The following is an 18,796-nucleotide window of genomic DNA, read 5'->3' as shown; positions in this document are numbered from 1 at the left end:
TATAATTACCACTTCAACTTCTTCTATTAGGGATTTTTAATCTCTCCCACTATGTTCCAATTGCATTTATATAACCTCTTTTACTGTAATTATTTGTGTTAATAGCTCCAAAGAAACAACAGACATAGGTTCACTTTTTAAACATTAAAGTTCTAAACCCTAAAAGGTACTTAATCCAGACCAAGTCAAAAGTATTGTTAACCAGAGGAGAACAGAAAACGATGGACTCAACATCCCTAAGGAGAGTATCTCAAGAAAGTAGAGAGCTTAGCTCTAACTTGCTGCCCATTAGATTAGAAGTACAAAGGGAAAATTATGCTCAAACCATACCACATCAAGTTTTGTTTCAATTAAACAAAGAAGATATTTTAATCAAACTATATGAAACAAAAAGTTGAAGAATGAAATAAGATGTTCATTATAACATTTACTGAGCAATTTACCATTCAAGTACAGAATACTATACTTGATACTATGTTTTCCATTCTGTTTTGTTATCTTTTCACTTCCTAAATTTCAGTTCTCCACTTAAGAGGTATTTGGAAAATAGTACTATTGCAAAAGAAAACTTATAAAATATTACTTTAATTCCATCTGAACAATATACTATTTTAAAGTAGTAATTAAAGTCTACAGTAAATCTATTTATATGAAGTACTACTAATGAAAAAGTTTATAAAAACACAGAATAAGTCCTAGCCAGAGTAATTAGGCATGAGAAATAAATAAAGGGCATTCAAACTAGAAAGGAATGAGTCAAATTATCATTGTTTGCAAATAACATGATCGTCTATTTAGAAAAATCTAGAGATCCAACCAAAAAATTTAGAACTGATAAATGAATTTAGTAAAGTTGATATAAAAATCAACATACAAAAAATCAGCAGTGTTTCTATATGCTGACAGTGATCAGTCTGAAAAAGAAATCAAGAAAGTAATCTCATTTACAATAGCTAGAAAAAATAAAAGCTACCTAGGAATAAATTTAACCAAAGATATGAAAGAGCTCTGTAAGGAAAACTATTAATACAAATCACTGATGAGAACACAAAAAAATGGAAAGACATCCCATGGTCATGGATTGAAAGAATACTGTTAAAATGTCTATACCTACATGAGTGTATTAATAAAATGTGGTATATGTATACCATGGAGTACTATTCAGCTATAAGAAACAACAGTGATACAGCACCTCTTGTATTTTCCTGGATATAGGTGGAACCCGTTCTACTAAGTGAAGTATCCCAAGAATGGAAAAATAAACACCACATGTACTCACCATCAAATTGGTTTTAACTGATAAACACCTAAGTACACATATAGGAATAACATTCATCAGGCATTAGGCAGATGGGAGCGGAGAGGAGGGGATGGATATATACATACATGATGAGTGCGATGAACACCATCTGGGGGATGGACACACTTGAAGCTCTGACTCAGGGGGTGGGGGGCAAGGATAATATACAGAATCTACACATTTGTACCCACATAATATGCTGAAATAAAAAACTAAAATGTAAAACAAAATGTCTATACTACCACAAAGATTCAGTGTAATCCCTATTCAAAGTAAAAATGACATTCTTCACAGAAATGGAAGAAGCAATCTTAAAATTTATATGTAACCACAAAAGACTCCAAATAGCTAAAGCAAATCCTAAGCAAAAAAGAACAAAGCTGGAGGCATCACACCACCTGATTTCAAATTAAACAAAGCTATAGTAACCAAAACAGCATGATATTGGCATAAAGTCAGACACAGACAAATGGAACAGAATAGAGAACCCAGAATAAGTCTTATGTGCTTACAGCCAAATGATTTTTGACAAAAGCACCAAGAACATACACTGGGGAAAGGACAGCTTCTTTAATAAATGATGCTGGGAAAACTGGATATCAATATGCAGAAAAATGAAACTAGACCCATACTTCTCACCATACACAAAAATTAACACAAAATGGATTAAAGACTAAAATGTAAGACGTCAAACTATGAAACTACTGGAAGAAAGCATTCAGAAAATGTTACAGAACACTGGTTTGAGCAAATAGTTTTTGGATAAGATCTCAAAAGCACAGACAACCAAAGCAACAGACAAATGGGATTATACTAAGCAAAAAAGCTTCTGTGCAGCCAAGGAATCAATTAAGAAAATAAAAAGACAACCTATAGGCCAGGCGCAGTGAGTCACGCCTGTAATCCTAGCACTCTGGGGGGCCGAGGCGGGCAGATTGCTCGAGGTCAGGAGTTCAAAACCAGCCTGAGCAAGAGCGAGACCCCCGTCTCTACTATAAATAGAAAGAAAGTAATTGGCCAACTAATATATATAGAAAAAATTAGCTGGCCATGGTGGCGCATGCCTGTAGTCCCAGCTACTCGGGAGGCTGAGGCAGCAGGATTGCTTGAGCCCAGGAGTTTGAGGTTGCTGTGAGCTAGGCTGATGCCACGGCACTCACTCTAGCCTGGGCAACAAAGTGAGACTCTGTTTCAAAAAAAAAGACAACCTATAAAGTGGCAGAAAATATCTGCAAACTACCCATCTAACAAAGGATTAATAACCAGAATATATAAGGAACTCAATCCAATAGCAAAAAAAGAAAAATGATTAAAAAATGGGCAAAGACCCAAATAGACATTTCTCAAAAAGGACATACAAATCACCAATAGGTGTACGAAAAAAATGCTCAACATCTTTAATCATAAAGGACATGAAAATCAAAACCACAATGGGCTATCATCTCACTACAGTTAGAATGGCTATTATCCAAAAAACAAAACATAACAAATGCTAACAAGGACATGGAGAAAGGTGATCGCTCATACACTGTTGGTGGGAATGTAAAGTAGACCAGCCATTAAGAAAAACAGTATGCAGCTTCCTCAAAAAACTAAAACTACCATATGATTCAGCATTACCACTGCTGGGTATATATCCAAAATAAGGGAAATCAGTATATTGAAGAGGTATCTGCACACTCATGTTTATTGAAGCACTATTCACAATAGCCAAAATATAAAATCAACCTGCGTCCATCAATAAATGGATAAAGAAAATGTAGCACATATATACACATACACAGAGGAATATTATTCAGCCATAAAAACAAAGACGAAATCCTGTCATTTGCAGCAACATGGATGGAACTGAAAGTCATTATGTTAAGTGAAATAAACCAGACACAAAAAGAAAAATGTCACATGTTCTCACTCATATGTGGAAGCTAAAAAAAGTGGATCTCATGGAGGTAGAGTGGTTGCTAGAGGTTGAGGAGGGAAGAGAGGAGAGGAGAGATGAAGAGAAGTTAAGGGGTACAAAAATAGAGTCAGAGAGAAGGAATAAGGTCTAGTATTCAACAGCACAGTAAGGAAAATATAGTTAACAATAATTTATTATGTATTTCAAAATAGCTAGAAGAAAAGAATTGTAATATTCCCAACACAAACATAAATATTTGGCCAGGCACAGTGGCTCACACCTATAATCCTACACACTCTGGAAGACCGAGGCAGGAGGATTGCTTGAGCTCAGGAGTTTGAGACCAACCTGAGCAGGAGCAAGACCACGTCTCTACTAAAAATAGAAAAAATTAGCCAGGCATGGTGGTGTGTACCTGTAGTCCCAGCTACAAGGGAGGCTGAGACAGGAAGATCACTTAAGCCCAGGAGTTTGAGGCTGCAGTGAGCTATGATGACGCCACTGTACTCTAGTTGGGGTGACAGAGCAAAACTCTGTCTCAAAAAAAAAAAAAAAAAAAAAAAAGATAAATATTTGAGGTGATATTAATAGAAATCCCAATTACCAAATTTGATCATTACACATTTACACATGTATCAAAATATCACATCACCTTCAAAATATGTATAATATATTAATTTAAAAAAGAAAAAATTACAATGAACGTATTAAAGGTACTGATACACCATTAATAAACCTTCATTATGACTAACAATCCACCTCACCCAATCCCCGCCTGTTGGGAAAAGTTAGTTCCTAGTCCCTCTGTGTTCCTACAATACCCTTGAATCTATGTCTAGAAGGGTAGGTCTCACAACACAATTATTAATATTTACTTACCTCCATCTGATTCCTAACATGTAACAAGCATTTGATGTTTGTTAAATGAATATCTTCACCTTGTACAAATCATTTAAATCTTTTTGTTCGTCTAAACATTAAAAGAATTACATATTAAACTTTTTGGTTATTTAATTCTAAAATTATCTTTAAACAAGATAAAATCAACAAAGAAGTTTCCAAAATTCTAACCAATCAGTATATTAAGGTATTAAACCCAATTCTTCTTCCATAATTTAAAAGTGGCCCTAGGTCTACATAGTACATGTTAACTATCAAACACTAAAAAGAGCTAGAACATAAGATGTCACAGTACTAACACTCATATATTTGTCACAGAAAGATAATCCTATAACCCCTTCATATGTTCCCCAAAGGATCTTTAATAGATTCTTAAATGCTATATCAGCTAAGAAGAAATAATCAGGTGAAAACAACAAGTTCTGAGCTTTCTGACATGCAAAATCAGCAGACAACATTAAGAGGTAAGGATTTTAGACCAAATGAAAAAGTTAAGGCTTTGCCACGACTTTAGGAAAAAAGATATGACTTCATCCCAAATTAAAATTATCCTGGAGAGGAATATGGGAAGACAGCAGCTGTTGTGGCGGTAAATTTTTTATTTTTCTGAGACAGAGTCTCACTCTGGTGCCCGGGCACCAGAGTGAGTGCCATGATGTGCCATGATGTAGCTCACAGCAACCTCAAACTCCTGGGCTCAAGCAATCCTTCTGCCTCAGCCTCCCAAGTAGCTGGGACTACAGGCATGTGCCACCATGTCCAGCTAATATTTTCCATATATTTTTAGTTGCCCAATTAATTTCTATTTTTAGTAGAGATGGAGTCTCGCCTTGCTGAGGCTGGTTTCGAAGTTCTAACCTTGAGTGGTCTGCCCATCTCAGCCTCCCAGAGTGCTAGGATTACAGGCGTGAGCCACTGTATCCAACTGTGGCAGCAAATTTTTGATTCCTTGTGAATCTTTACATAAAAACATAGCAACTAGAGAGCAAACCCCCCACAAAACCCAAAACACAAAGCACTGAAACAAATCACCAATAGCTGCAAGCTTGTTTTCTGTCAATGTCTAAGTAAGAAAAAGCAGAGGGAAGCAATCAAGTGTCTGAAGGACTTAAGAACAGATGCACAAAATAGCCAGATGGTATCCACTGGGAGACACTGGTATTGCACTGAGAGACAATTTGTTAGAAGCTGAAGCTACTCCAATAGCAGGTAAGTGCAAGGTCCACAGCAAGGCCTGGAGCAGTCTAGTACCTTTGAATCCCTGAAACCTTTTCCAAAATAGTGCCCCACACTTAGGATTAAGTGTTGGGAATGAAAACAAAATTGAGCATGATATGAACAAACAAGGTGAAGGAAATAAATGGTCCAGCTAGAAATGCCAAGGTGGAACAGATCCAGAAAATCTTGAAAGCCATCTACCATAATTTCTAATCATGCACAAATCTCTGAAATAAAAATAACACAAGAGAACTCCATGAAGATAGAAGAGCTATCTGAACCAAGCCTCCTCCTAGAAGTTCAGGGAAACCAATTCCATATAAAAAAAATGAGTAAAAGTATTGAAGTTGAATCCTATGCAAAGATATAATTAAGAAAAAGAAATAGAGAATAAAATAATATCCCTAGAGACAATAAAAGCATGACTGAAAGAAATGCTCATAGAAGAGATGAAAAGTTCCTATTTCAAAATAAAAAATTATAAAAGACATAAAAGAATAATATATATTAGAATTAGAAAAGCTCAGAAATGAGGTGACAGAGCTAAAGAAAGAATGTGAAATAAAAGGAAAAAAAACATTTCTAGGCTGGATACTGTGGCTCATGCCTATAATCCTAACACTTTGAGAGGCCAAGACAGGAGGACCACTTGAGGCCAGGAGTTTGAGGCCAGCCTGGGCAATAGTAAAACCCTGTCTCTATAAAAGAACTTTAAAAATTAGCTACATGTGCTACTGTGTGTCTATAGGTCCCAGCTACTTGGGAAGCTGAAGCAGAAGGAATGTTTTAGCCCAGGAGATTGAGGCTATAATGAGCTATAATGGTGCCACTGCACTCTACCCTGTGAAACCGAGGTAGACTCTGTCACAAAAAAAAAAAAAAAGAAGGAGAAAAAGAAAAAAAATTTTTTCAGAAATGAAGACTTAAAGAAATACAAGAAAAAAATAAGCACAATAAGGCCTTAAGAGTACCAGAAGGTAAAAAAGAAGAAAATTTAACAATTAAAAAGAAAACAGGTAAGGGGGTTGTACAAAAAAAGGCAAGAAAACAAGCATTGCAAATAAGCAGGCTTAACTATAGTGCCTAGGGATACATACTTGGGTAATAAAACCAAAAACTTCACTGATTTTCAAAAAAGCCAGAGTAGTGGTTACTTTTTGAAGGAAAGGGATGATTATTATTCTGAAAAGGCACGTGGGAGGGGCTTCTAAGGTAGCTGGCAAATTCTATTCCTTAACCTGGAAGATGGTTACATTGGTGATGGCCTTATAATATTCACTAAGCTATACATTTGTGTGGCTTTCTGCATTTATGCTTCCTTTTAGAATAAAAAGGATTTTAAACATTTAGGAAAATGAAAAACTACTGCTGATATTAATTTAAAACTATTTCTCGGCCAGGCATGGAGGCTCATGACTATAATCCTAGCACTCTGGGAGGCCTAGGCAGGTGGATTGCTCAAGGTCAGAAGTTCAAAGCCAGCGTGAGCAAGAGCGAGACTGTCTCTACTAAAAATTAGAAAGATATTAATTGGACACCTAAAAAAATATATAGAAAAAAATTAGCCGGGCATGGTGGCACATGCCTGTAGTCCCAGCTACTCGGGAGGCTAAGGCAGAAGGATTGCTTGAGCCCAGGAATTTGAGGTTGCTGTGAGATAGGCTGACGCCATGGCACTCTAGCCCAGGCAACAGAGTGAGACTCTGTCTCAAAAAAAAAAAAACCTACTTCTAGGTATCAGCATAAAAAAGAGTAACAAAAACCTTTTGAAATAATCTTTAAAATAGCTTAATAAAATCACACTGCAAAACAAGAGACTATTTTCCCACACTGTTTCATCCTGATGTCTGACAAACAAGATAATAAATTAAAAGTCTACTATCTTATTACATAGTACCTACCTGCTCTGTTTCTCACATGTAATATATGCTTAAAAGTATTTGACATTTACTCATTCTTAGGATAAATTGCAAATATTTAAAATGTGCAAAAGATTTTTTCACTTAAGAGATACTCTAAAACTGCCAAGAAAACTCATTTTTGTTACAAACATCGTATTATCAAAAATACATATAATTCAACAAGTACTTTGTTCTAGCATCTATGATGCATGAAGTATTTACAATTTAGTTGAAGAGATAAATAACATGCTTAACTATAACAGAAAGCTATATACAGTAACTGCTTTGAGAAAGGTACAAAGTACTATGGGTTCAGAAGAAAAGGGGCTGTTACACTAACATTCTAACTAGGCTCTTCTCATATTCCTCCAGTGCATTCTCCCCAGTATTCAGCAGAATTATCCTTCAAAGACCAAAATCCTCCTTTAAAAACACCTTACAAAGTAAGGTACAAAACAGGTATTTCAAATGCCTACAGGGGTCAGGTAGGCAACAAATGAGTGAAGCTGGACTGCTGTAAGACAATAGACACTAACTTACCTAAAAAGAGTGTAGCTACTTATAAGTTTTAGCCAATTATTACATGAAACTAATGCTGCTACAATATCCAATTTTTCAAGAGACAACAGAATTTTAGATTTTGTGTGTAAAATACACCAATGTTTAAATTTCGATAAAAAAATGCAAAATTTGGGGAAAAAATAAACCACAAGTCACATAAAACACAGCTGTAGATAAAGTTTGCAAACTGGCTTATTGCAAGGGGTCTGTTACTTATGTTTTAATAAGTGGCCCCTAGGTGTCCTCAGAATTGAATAATGGTGGTATTCCCAAATCAAAGAAAAAGTGAACCAACAATTTTTTCTCTTAAAAAGTTTTATTAAAACTTTAGCATCTTGTACCATTAGTCCACTAACAGATGACAGAACATAAGAAAAAGAACATTTGACAGTCACCTCAAAACAGCTTAACTGTTTTTGGTGATCACTTTTATAAGTAGTTGTGCTCATAATCACCATGTTATACTGCATATATGTCACATGGTCAAATTTTCTATTCCTAAAATTGTTCCTACCTTGTATGATGGAATCAAATACAATATGTATTTGCTTTTTAGCAAAAGAACACCATGAAAGTCCAGATAAACCATGGTCTAATAAAATCTTTGGTGTTACATGGCCTACAAGTTCCCAAAAATATAAATACAGGAATACAGATACCTATTTCACACTATCCAAACTTTCACTCTCACTCCTTCACACTTTTTAGATGTATTTAAGGCCTTCTACCCCATGCTTTAAAACTGATCAAAGTCATCTCTCGGGAACCTTCCTTGAATTATTTTCTTTATCCATCACGCTTCCCTAGCACCCCATACAGAATCCTATTATAGAACGCACCCCATACAGATCCTATTATAGAACTGTCTTGCTATTATGATTATTCACAATTATTTGCTTACCTTTCCATCTCTGCCATTAGACCAGTAGTTCTCAAACTTTTAATGCTATCCCACAATAATATTTTTTTTTCATAGAGATCTATAACATATATAATACTTTTACCCTTACCACGTATGATGCACTAAAGTTTTCTATTAAATTGTTTGGGGGTTTTTTTGTTTGTTTGTTTGTATGTGACAGAGGCTTGCTCTGTCAGGCTGGAGTACAGTGGCGTCATCATAGCTCACTGCAACCTCCAACTCCCAGGCTCAAGCAATCCTCCTACCTCAGCCTCCTGAGTAGCTGGTACTACAGGTGCACGCCATGGTGCCTGGCTAATTTTTTCTATTTTTAGTAGAGACAAGGTCTTGCTCTTGCTCAGGCTGGTCTCAAACTCCTGGCCTCAAGTGATCCTCCACATTCTGCAGCCTCAACCTCCCAGAGTGCTAGGATTAGAGGCATGAGCCACCTCACCTGGCCTAAAATGTTTGGTTTTTAAGAAATACTGGTCACAGCCAGGTATGGTGCTGGAATTACACTTGTAACTGGAGGCCAAGGTGGGAGGATCATTTGAGGCAAAGAATTTGAAACTAGCCTGGGCAACATAGTGAGACCCAGTCTCTACAAAAAATTTAAAAATTAGCCAGATGTGGTGGCAAAGCTACTTGGGATGCTGAGGCTGGAGGATCACTCAAGCCCAGGAGCTCAAGGCTACATTAAGCTATGACTGCACCACTGCACTTCAGTCTGGGCAATGGAGTGAGACCCTGTCTGAATCAATAAATGCTGGTCACAATTTATATCAATTCTATCACCCATTTAAGAAATACTGCACTAGGCTGGGCGCAGTGGCTCATGCCTATAATCCTAGCACTCTGGGAGGCCGAGGCGGGAGGATTGCTTGAGCTCAGGAGGAGTTTGAAACCAGCCTGAGCAAGAGCGAGACCCTGTCTCAACTAAAAAATAGAAAAAATTAGCCAGGCATGGTGGCGCATGCCTGTAAACTCAGCTACTCAGGAGGCTGAGGCAGAAGGATCACTTGATCCCAGAAGTTTGAGGTTGCTGTGAGGTAGGCTGACCCCATGGCACTCTAGCCCCTAGCCCAGGGCAACAGAGTGAGACTCTGTCTTAAAAAAAAAAAAAAAGAAAAAGAAAGGGGAGGGGAGGAACTATACTAGAATACAAATTCTTATAGGCATAATTCAATACATTCATTTTTATGCTCTGGCACAGACCGTAACATTTAGTGAGCAAATGTTTAAATGAATAAATAAATATAGCAGCATGCTGTACTAGAAAAGTGGAAGAGTAATAAGGCTTTGAAGTCAAGTAGACCCATCAGCCACAGACTTACTTATGCAATCTTTGACAAATGACTGAATCTCCTTTAGTTCCAAGGAATAATACCATTTACTTAACTTACTACAGCAATAAAGTAGCAGCATTCCTACCAGAGTAGGCATTATATAAATATTAGATTCTCCTACTTTGTATTCTTCCCTACTCCTTCATGGGGACAAATCAAGATGTAAGGATCTCATCTTGGCAAATACCCATTTTTAAAGACTTCCGATTAGTACAAATAAGGATTTTTTTTTTAAAGTTTGAGAGATCTGGGTTCAAATACCCAGCACTGCATTTACATTATTCCTCATTATCTGTTTCTTTATTTATAAGAATACAACATTCCTTGTAGGGTTGTTACTGAAAATCAAACTATATATTTACATGTCTAGTGAAATACCATGCCAGTACAGAGTAGACACTTAATAGGCTGCAATTATTGTTATGATGATTAGCAAATGTTGTTCAATCAGCATAGAAAGAGGTAGCATTTAAATTGAACTTTTAAGATGGAGGGCTTGCATAAAGGCAAAGTGCAAGTGAAAGTAAAATCTTGTTTAATAATTTACAAGAAATCTCTTCCCATTTTTTCTGTATTTCCTTTTAAGATAAAGAAACAAACCGTAAGAATATAAATTTATCAATTTCCTCAATTCCTTACCTCCAAGGTGATGTATAAAATTCAAAATAACTTTGCTAACCCTGTAGCACTGTAAAACTTAAATATTAAATTCTGCCTGGGCGTGGTAGCTCACACCTATAATCCTAGCACTCTGAGAGACCATTGAGGCTGGAGGATTGCTTGAGCTCAGGAATTCAAAACCAGCCTGAGGAAGAGTGAGACCCCATCTCTACTAAAAATAGAAAAATTAGCCAGGTGTTCCTGTAGTCGTAGCTACTCAGGAGGCTGAGACAAGAGGATCACTTGAGCCCAGGAGTTTGAGGCTGCAGTCAGCTAAGATCGTTTCACTGCACTCCACCCAGAGCAACAGAGAGAGACTGTCTCAAACAAAACAAAACAAAACAAACAAATAAAAACAAAGAAGGAAATTGAACCCCTCTCATTCCCCACCCTTTTCCAAAAAAAATTACTAAATATTAATTCTGCTCAGTTGGACATACAATATAAAATTTATTAACAATACATTTTAGAAAGAATTTCAATAAGAGTTCAAAGTAAGGGTGCCTTGTGGTTAACTCAGTTTACTAGAAAAAAATTAACTGGAATTTTTATTCAACAAGTCTTCAGTTAATCAAATTTTATTCTCCAATAATACTGGTATGTTTTATTAATAACATTCCCCATGTTAGAGTGGTAGCACACCCTTCTATTCTTCTATTAAGCATATAGTAACTTCACTCCAAAAAGGTTTGTTATCGCTTTCAAAACTTGATTAATGTTGTTTATTTCTTCAACTTCATTTACTTTTCCATAAATAATCATGACTTCTTATAAAGAAAACCTAGGGTCCCCATTCTATTCCCAATGTATGTTCCCCAACACCCCTTTTAAACCACTTCTCAGAAAAAAAGGCTTTGAGTGGCAGAAGCACCAAAAAATCTATGAAAATACTATCAAGCAGGCAAGATTTTTCTTATAACACCTGCAAACTTCTTGTAAGATAAGAGATAACTAAGGGTAATTAAATTATCCCAATAATTTATTAGTAGTATATCTACTTGGGAAGAATCAAAGTAATTTCCCATTATTTGTGTTGGGAGCAAAAAGATGGCTATTTTTATGGTGCACATATTTAAACTTTATGACAACAGCATATCTTCTAAATGGCTACTTAAGAGCTTTATTTAGCCTTTCAGGGCTTTAGTAATTTTATGTTTATAATTATCAATGAAATCAAGACCTATAGTAAGGAGACAAATCCTATTTTATGTTTAAATCAGGCAGACTCCAGAAGAATAGTGTCTCTCTTGCTCACCATTGTAGTCTTAGCATGTAAATACGGCAGATGCCTGTAAAATGTCTGTCCAAGTTTAAATGTTTATAGAAAGGAAAATTAGGTTGAGGAAAATAAAAAATAAATGAATCAAAATTAGGTTAAGGCCTTTGAGCCTGGGCTGTGCTTTAGTGACTTGCTTCCATACAGTATGGAAGGAGGGAGGTGGGTGGGTGAAACCCAGCAAACAAAGACCTCAACCATGTGATCAAAATTAACATCATCAGTTTTATCATGTTGCTAGTGTGTACCCTTGACATGTGATGAGAAAAGCACTTCACCTCTGTTGTCTTCCTCCCTAAAACCTATAACAACCCCAGTCTAATCATCAGAAAAACACCAGAAAAATCTCAACTGAGGGATATTCTATAAAATTTCTGACAGATGTTTCTTAAAAGTCTGAGAAACTGGAATTCTGGAACAGAATAAGGGACATTAGGGAAAAACTGGTGAAATCTAAATAAAGTATGTAGTTTAGTTAATAGTAAAGCAGTAATTTTGTTTCTTTAGTTGTGACAGGCAGGGGGTGGTGGCTCATGCCTGTAATCCTAGCACTCTGGGAGGCTGAGGCTGGTAGATCATTTGAGCTCAGGAGTTCGAGACCAGCCTGAGCAAGAGTGAGACCCCGTCTCTACTACCATGTTTCCCTGAAAATAAGACCTCCTCATAAAATAAGCCCTAGCAGGATTTCTAAGCATTTGGGAAATATAAGCCCTACCCCAAAAATAAACCTAGTGATGGGCATGGCTACACAGCATATCTGCACAACACATGCATTTCATTATGGAGCCGTAAAGACGAGCAGCCCTTCTCATCTGCCCCATGAGAACTCTATTTCTCGACATGAGAGATTGGGGCCAATGGTTCTAATGGAAATAGAATCACAAGAAATTCAAGATGGAATTTGGGATTTGGAGAGTTATGATGATGTTCCAGAAGAAGACAATTTAACTATATTTGAATAAATGTAGATTGTTGTACCGTACTTAAAAAAAAAAAAAACACATCCCCTAAAAATAAGCCCTAGGGTGTCTTCTTGAGGAAAAATAAATATAAGACCCTATTTTCAGGGAAAAACGATTAAAAAAATAGAAAGAAATTACCTGGACAACTAATAAAAATATATATATATACACACACACACACACACACACACACATATATGAATGAAATTAGCTGGTCATGGTGGCACATGCCTATAGTCCCAGCTACTTGGGAGGCTGAGGCAGGAGGATCACTAAGTCCAGGAGTTTGACATTGCTGTGAGCTAGGCTGAGGCCATGGCACTCTAGCCAAGGCAATAGAGACTCTGTCTCAAAAAAAAAAAAGTTGTGACAAATGTATCATAATAATGTAAAAAGTTAACAATAAGGGAAACTGGGTAAGGTATACTCTGTATACTATCTTGCAACTTTTCTGTAACCACAAAAACTTTTCTAAAATAAAAAAGTTATTTAAATTTAAAAAGTTACAGTAAAGAAACTAGGGATACATAAATAAAAATCCCTTGGAAACAAATGATGACAAACATTCTTTTGGTGGCAAGAAAGAAAAAGTATTCTCATATAGTGGAAATAAAGTTATCAATAAAACATTACCACAGGCATTTTCAAGTCTATAAAATTAATTATGAAGTCACATATGCAAATGCCCCTTAAATTTTAGTTTCCCAAAGCATCATTTTCAGTTTTAAATACTTCAACTCTTAACTGTATAAAAATCTGTAACACTAGCTGTCACCTCTACAGTACAGCACACCTTTATTTCTAGTCATTACAGGTCATGTTCTGATGTCTCCCGCTCATCTTACACTGAGCTAACTAAACTCACCTTCTTCTTGATAAAGAGCACCCTCCTAAACCTTCCTCTTACAGTTAGTAATTTTTCCTTTAGTAGATCTCTCTCCTTCCAATTCCTCTCCATTCCCAGAGTTAGTCCTACATACTGCACTCAAATGAAATTTCCCCAAATAGGATTTTAAAATATAATTCCCCAGCTCAAATGCCATTTTGAGGGAGTAATGACCACATTTAAATTCAAAAGTGATGTTTTCAAGACCATCCTACACTTATAAAGAAAAACCTTTCCATCCAACTCTCCACCGAATACCCTAAGTCCTACCTTTCGTTTATTCAGAAAATAATCAAATATTCACTAAACATCTAATGCATGTCTGGGAAAATAGGACTCCTCTACGTAGTCAAAGACCTTATAATCTAATTGGGGTGATAAAACCTTAAAAGATAAAAAAGAATATGGGAATTTGTTTTGTTCAAAGCTGTATTCTCAGTTCCTATAATAGTGTCCGGCACATAGTAAGTACTTGAAAATTATTTATTATATGAAAACAAGGCAGTATAGAATGCTATAGCCCAAAAGAATTATATGCTATTAAATAACGAAAAGAATTTTCAGTTGGAAAGAAGGTGGATCTAAAATTCTATGATTCTAAGGCTCTCAGGGCAATCAAGATTTCACAGCCTTCAAGCTTGAGTAGATCTTCAGTAGTTAAGAAAATGTGCACAAGTGCATTTCCAACAACAAGATTATATCAACAACAGTATAAAGAAGTAAAGTTAAGTTGTTATACCACATTGAGGTAGTGAATAATGAATAGTGTTCTATAGGTTAGAAGGAAACAGATGGGAGAAGACTAGAACCAAAGTTTGAAAGGTCTTCAGAAGAAATTTGGTATTCATGCTTAATTTAAGGGGTGTTAGTCATTAGGGTGATATAATTTCAGGAAGACTAGTGGGAGTAATGTGAAGGTTAGACTTTAGAAAGCAAACACCTTGGCCTGCCGGGGTGGCTCACGCCTGTAATCCTAGCACTCTAGGAGGCCAAGGCAGGCGGATTGCTCGAAGTCAGGAGTTAGAAACCAGCCTGAGCAAGAGCAAGACCCCATCTCTACTATAAATAGAAACAAATTAATTGGCCAACTAATATATATATAGAAAAAATTAGCTGGGCATGGTGGCGCATGCCTGTAGTCCCAACTGCTAGGGAGGCTGAGGCAGAAGGATTGCTTCAGTCCAGGAGTTTGAGGTTGCTGTGAGCTAGGCTGACGCCATGGCACTCACTCTAGCCTGGGCAACACAGTGAGACTCTGTCTCAAAAAAAAAAAAAAAAAAAAAAAAAAAAAAAAAGAAAGAAAGAAAGAAAGAAAAGAAAAGAAAGCAAACACCCTACTTTCTCCAAGAAGCCTCACCTCTCTACTCAAATCCTCTAAGGTCTCCCTCTCCTCTTAACTGACAGCACCTGCATGCATCATAGAGTTAAACCCCTAATTATAGCCTCTCTTGTTGTAAACTTTATTTCATGTGTGCTAATCTCTTCAACCTAAGATTAGGGATTAAATCGCAGACCTCTATTTCTTCCCTAAAAAATTAGCAAAGCATTGGGCTCTTAAACCTTTATTTTTGGAGGACCTTTTTTGCATTTATGTATTAATAAAATTCTGTTACTAAAAGGATAATCAAAATCAACAAAAGGAACATTAAAAATTACACACACACACAGGGAGTAACTAAGCAATATGCTGCCATAAGAACAAGATTAAGTCCTGTTTGTGCAGCACTTTTTAAGGTCTCATTTTAACAGTCAGATCCCATAACTAATAATGTAAGTTATCTTTTAGCATGTTTTGGAAAAACATTAAGTTCTTTCCTGCTTTATATAAGTATCTTTATTAACTTCCCTGATTTAGCACCATTGTTATGGGGTAATTAAAATTCCAATAAATGGTGCTGCTATACACTTCTCTACACAATTCTTTTGCAGATTTTAAGTGTTTCCTGTGGTTTAACATTTTTCATGTAAAACTGATTCAAAGAAAAACATATGTTACAGAAATAAATCTATCAAAGCATTCACAAAATGAAACACGATGCATTAGTAACCAAAGATTGTACTTAAATTCTAAAATTCTTCACTCTCCAAAAGTTTATCTTCAACTCTTTTATATATTCTAAAAATTAAATTTCATTCTCTTAACATTTATTAACTTATTAATTTTCAAAAAAAAGCTTTTAAAAGTGCACATACACAAATCAAACCAGTATTATATCATCCCTAAAAAAAGTACTTTCATTGGTCATTTATGTATTTTTCGATCTGAATTTTTATGTAAAAACAAAAAACAGACATTTGCCTAAAACTATCCAAAAGAAATCTTCCAGAGTGCCACTATTTCTGATTACATCAGACTCTCTCATTAATGGTATTGAAATTCAAATGATTTTTTCCCCAGAGTTGGAAAACTCCATAATACAGTATTCTATTATTCCCCATCACTCTTTGATGAGGAATATCTAACACTGCTGAGATTTTAAAGATGAATCATCAAATCAGGAGAGGACAGCAAAAACGTCAATATACACCTTGGGAGAACTGCAAGTTAACATAGATAAGTCTTAAGATTCGTATGGTACAGGGACGGACATAAATTTGGTTCAGCTTTTTCCACTTCGCTATCTGAGAAAGCACCAAGATAAATGTGCATGCGAAGCTACCCACGATTACAAAGCCCCTGGCTACCAGAGCAACCTCAGCCCCTAGTGCCGCTAGCGCACTCTATTGCACTCAGCTGGCCACGTGGCTGTCACAATCAGAAGAAAGGAGAAACAGCCTCAACTAACCTGGAAATAAACAGCTGCCCTCCTCCCCTCACCTCAGAGTTGTGGTAGAGGAAAGTCTGTGTCCTTTCTTTACATACTAAGACTTTTTCCTAGTAAGGGGAAAAATGAAGTACAGGGACTGCTATAAACAGACTTTAAAGTAGAAATCCATTGCAAGAATATCCCGCGTGTGGCTCCCAGTGAATACACACCCCAACTCCAGGGAGCTGCAGTGGGAACAGAGGCGTTCTGCAAAGGAGTATAAGGGGGTGGAGTTAAGAGTGGAGGATGGAGTACTAAGCACATGGGCTGCTGTCCCGTAACTCCCACCCCCCTACAGAGTTCCAAATCTGCTGCTCCTGCCCGGGGACAAACTCAGAAGGCTGAAGGGTCTCTCCCACGGCAGACCTCTCACCTCGCCAGAAAAGAGGGTACTGAAGGGCAGAAGTAACCACGGCCCCAAAGGAGGCGGCGAACAGGAAGTGTCCATATTGCAGCGCTGAAAGACTAGCTCCCAGCCCACCACGACAGCCACCCTCCAAGGCCCCCGAGGCGCCCGCCGGCGCAGGGGCACGGAGGTGCCGGGTCGGCCTGCACCACATCCGGGCCCCGCCCGTCCACCCCAACGCCCGGCCGCGCCCGGCCCCTCCCGGGCACTACTTCGCGGGGCCCAGCAGTCCCGCCCGGGCCGGACTAGGACTCCACGCCCCGCAAGTCTCGCTCCGCTCCCAGCCGGGGGAGGGGCGTTGCAAGGACTCCCGAGGGGCGTGGGCACGACCCCTAACAGCAGATTCCCCGCGGGTCGAGCCCTCAGCGTCCCCGGCGCCACCTCCAAGCCTGCCGGAGAGCCGACACCCCTGGCCGCGGTTTCCGCCGCGCGACACCCGCTCCCGGGCGGTCATTACCTCTCAGGAAAACTCCTAACTCCTCGCGGGGCCACGCTCCCCGCGTCCGACACCCCCGGGAGCCCACTCAGTACCCGAGCCGCACGCTCGGGGACGCCCCCACGCCGGCGCCAATTCCTCACGGGACAAAAATGTCCGGGCGCGTCACGGGACAGCCGCCTCCGCGCCCCACGCCCGGCGCCGGCCGCACGCGCTGCCTCAGCGCCCGGGAGCGGCGCCGCGGGCCGGGGCGGGGAGCGCGGACGCCGGGCGGCGCCGGCCGGGGAGGGCGCCGCTCGGCCCGGGACTCACCGTCAGCTCGGCCGCCGCGGCGGGGAGGCCAGGGACGGGCTGGGGAAGACACAATATGGCAGAGCGCCGCAGCTGCTCCCTGCGGCTTCCAGCAGCCGCCTCCGGGAAGACGCGGCAACGAGCAGGCAGCGGCAGCTGCGGTGGCGGCCGCGGCAACACCACATCCCCCTCCCGCTCGCTTCCTCCCCCTCCTTCCCTTCCCCACTGCCATGACAACGCGGCGCCAAGGAGATTGGCCCCGCCCCTTTCCCGGTCCCACCCCCTGCGACCCCTCGAGGGCGCTCGGCCCGCCCCTCCCGGTCCCCTCGCACCTCCTACGGAAGGGACGGGCCCGGACCGGCGAGCTGCCCGGAACGGCGGGCGGGGTGGGGTGAAGTGCAGGGTCCGGAAGGGCGGGGCTCGCGCGGAAGGCAGGGCGGAGACCCTGTGGGCCAGTGCTGGTTTCGGGCTGAGCAGGGGCAGGGGAAGGCGGGAAAATGGAAAGGCCTCGCTCGTCCCGGGGAGGACCTATAGGAGTGCGGCGGAGGCGCGGCGCGGCCGCTGAGTGGCCGAGGTGGTCTGGGGCGGGGCGAGGGTTCTGCCCGGCAGTACGGCCCATGGTGCCCGAGCTGGGGCTGCAAGCACCGCCCTCACAGCGCGAGGTTCCGTGGGTTTCCACCATTGCCCAGGCTTTGAAAGCACTTTTGGAACTCTATGTAAGTCATTACTGTAACTTAAAGTAGAATTACCCTCGCTTGACTGAAATTTTCTGTGGAAACTTGAGCTCGAAGTGCTGTGGAAACAAAGGACTTTGGAATGAGATCCGAAGTTTAATAAACATAGCATTTACTGAGCGCTTACCGAGTGCTAAGCACAGTGCTAAGGACCTCTCATGCATTGTCCTATCTGTAATATTAACATAACTTTGCCGATAAAATGCAAGAGTGCCCAGTTAAATCTGAATTGCAGATAAATGTAGAATTTTTTAAATATAAGAATATTCCCTTTGGGATATACTTCCTGGTTGTTTTGTTTTATTTTTGCT

At 39.3% G+C, this 18,796-nt stretch overlaps 1 protein-coding gene across 2 annotated transcripts in view; it reads right to left on the bottom strand.

Annotated features, from left to right (window-relative positions):
* The window catches only part of FOXN2 (forkhead box N2), a 66,231-nt gene extending 48,251 nt beyond the window's left edge, over positions 1–17,980 (bottom strand). The window contains exon 1 of one of the 2 annotated variants that reach the window (XM_012755478.2): positions 17,773–17,980. The gene's annotated coding sequence lies outside the window, so the exon portion shown is untranslated. Of the gene's footprint in view, positions 1–17,481; positions 17,738–17,772 lie in introns of those variants that run through there. The other variant, XM_012755488.3, reaches the window with a different exon arrangement.
* Positions 17,981–18,796: the final 816 nt, after the last annotated feature.

Source organism: Microcebus murinus, chromosome 3 (assembly GCF_040939455.1).
Source record: "Microcebus murinus isolate Inina chromosome 3, M.murinus_Inina_mat1.0, whole genome shotgun sequence".
Classification (NCBI taxonomy): domain Eukaryota; kingdom Metazoa; phylum Chordata; class Mammalia; order Primates; family Cheirogaleidae; genus Microcebus; species Microcebus murinus.
This window is presented reverse-complemented; position numbering and strand designations above follow the sequence as displayed.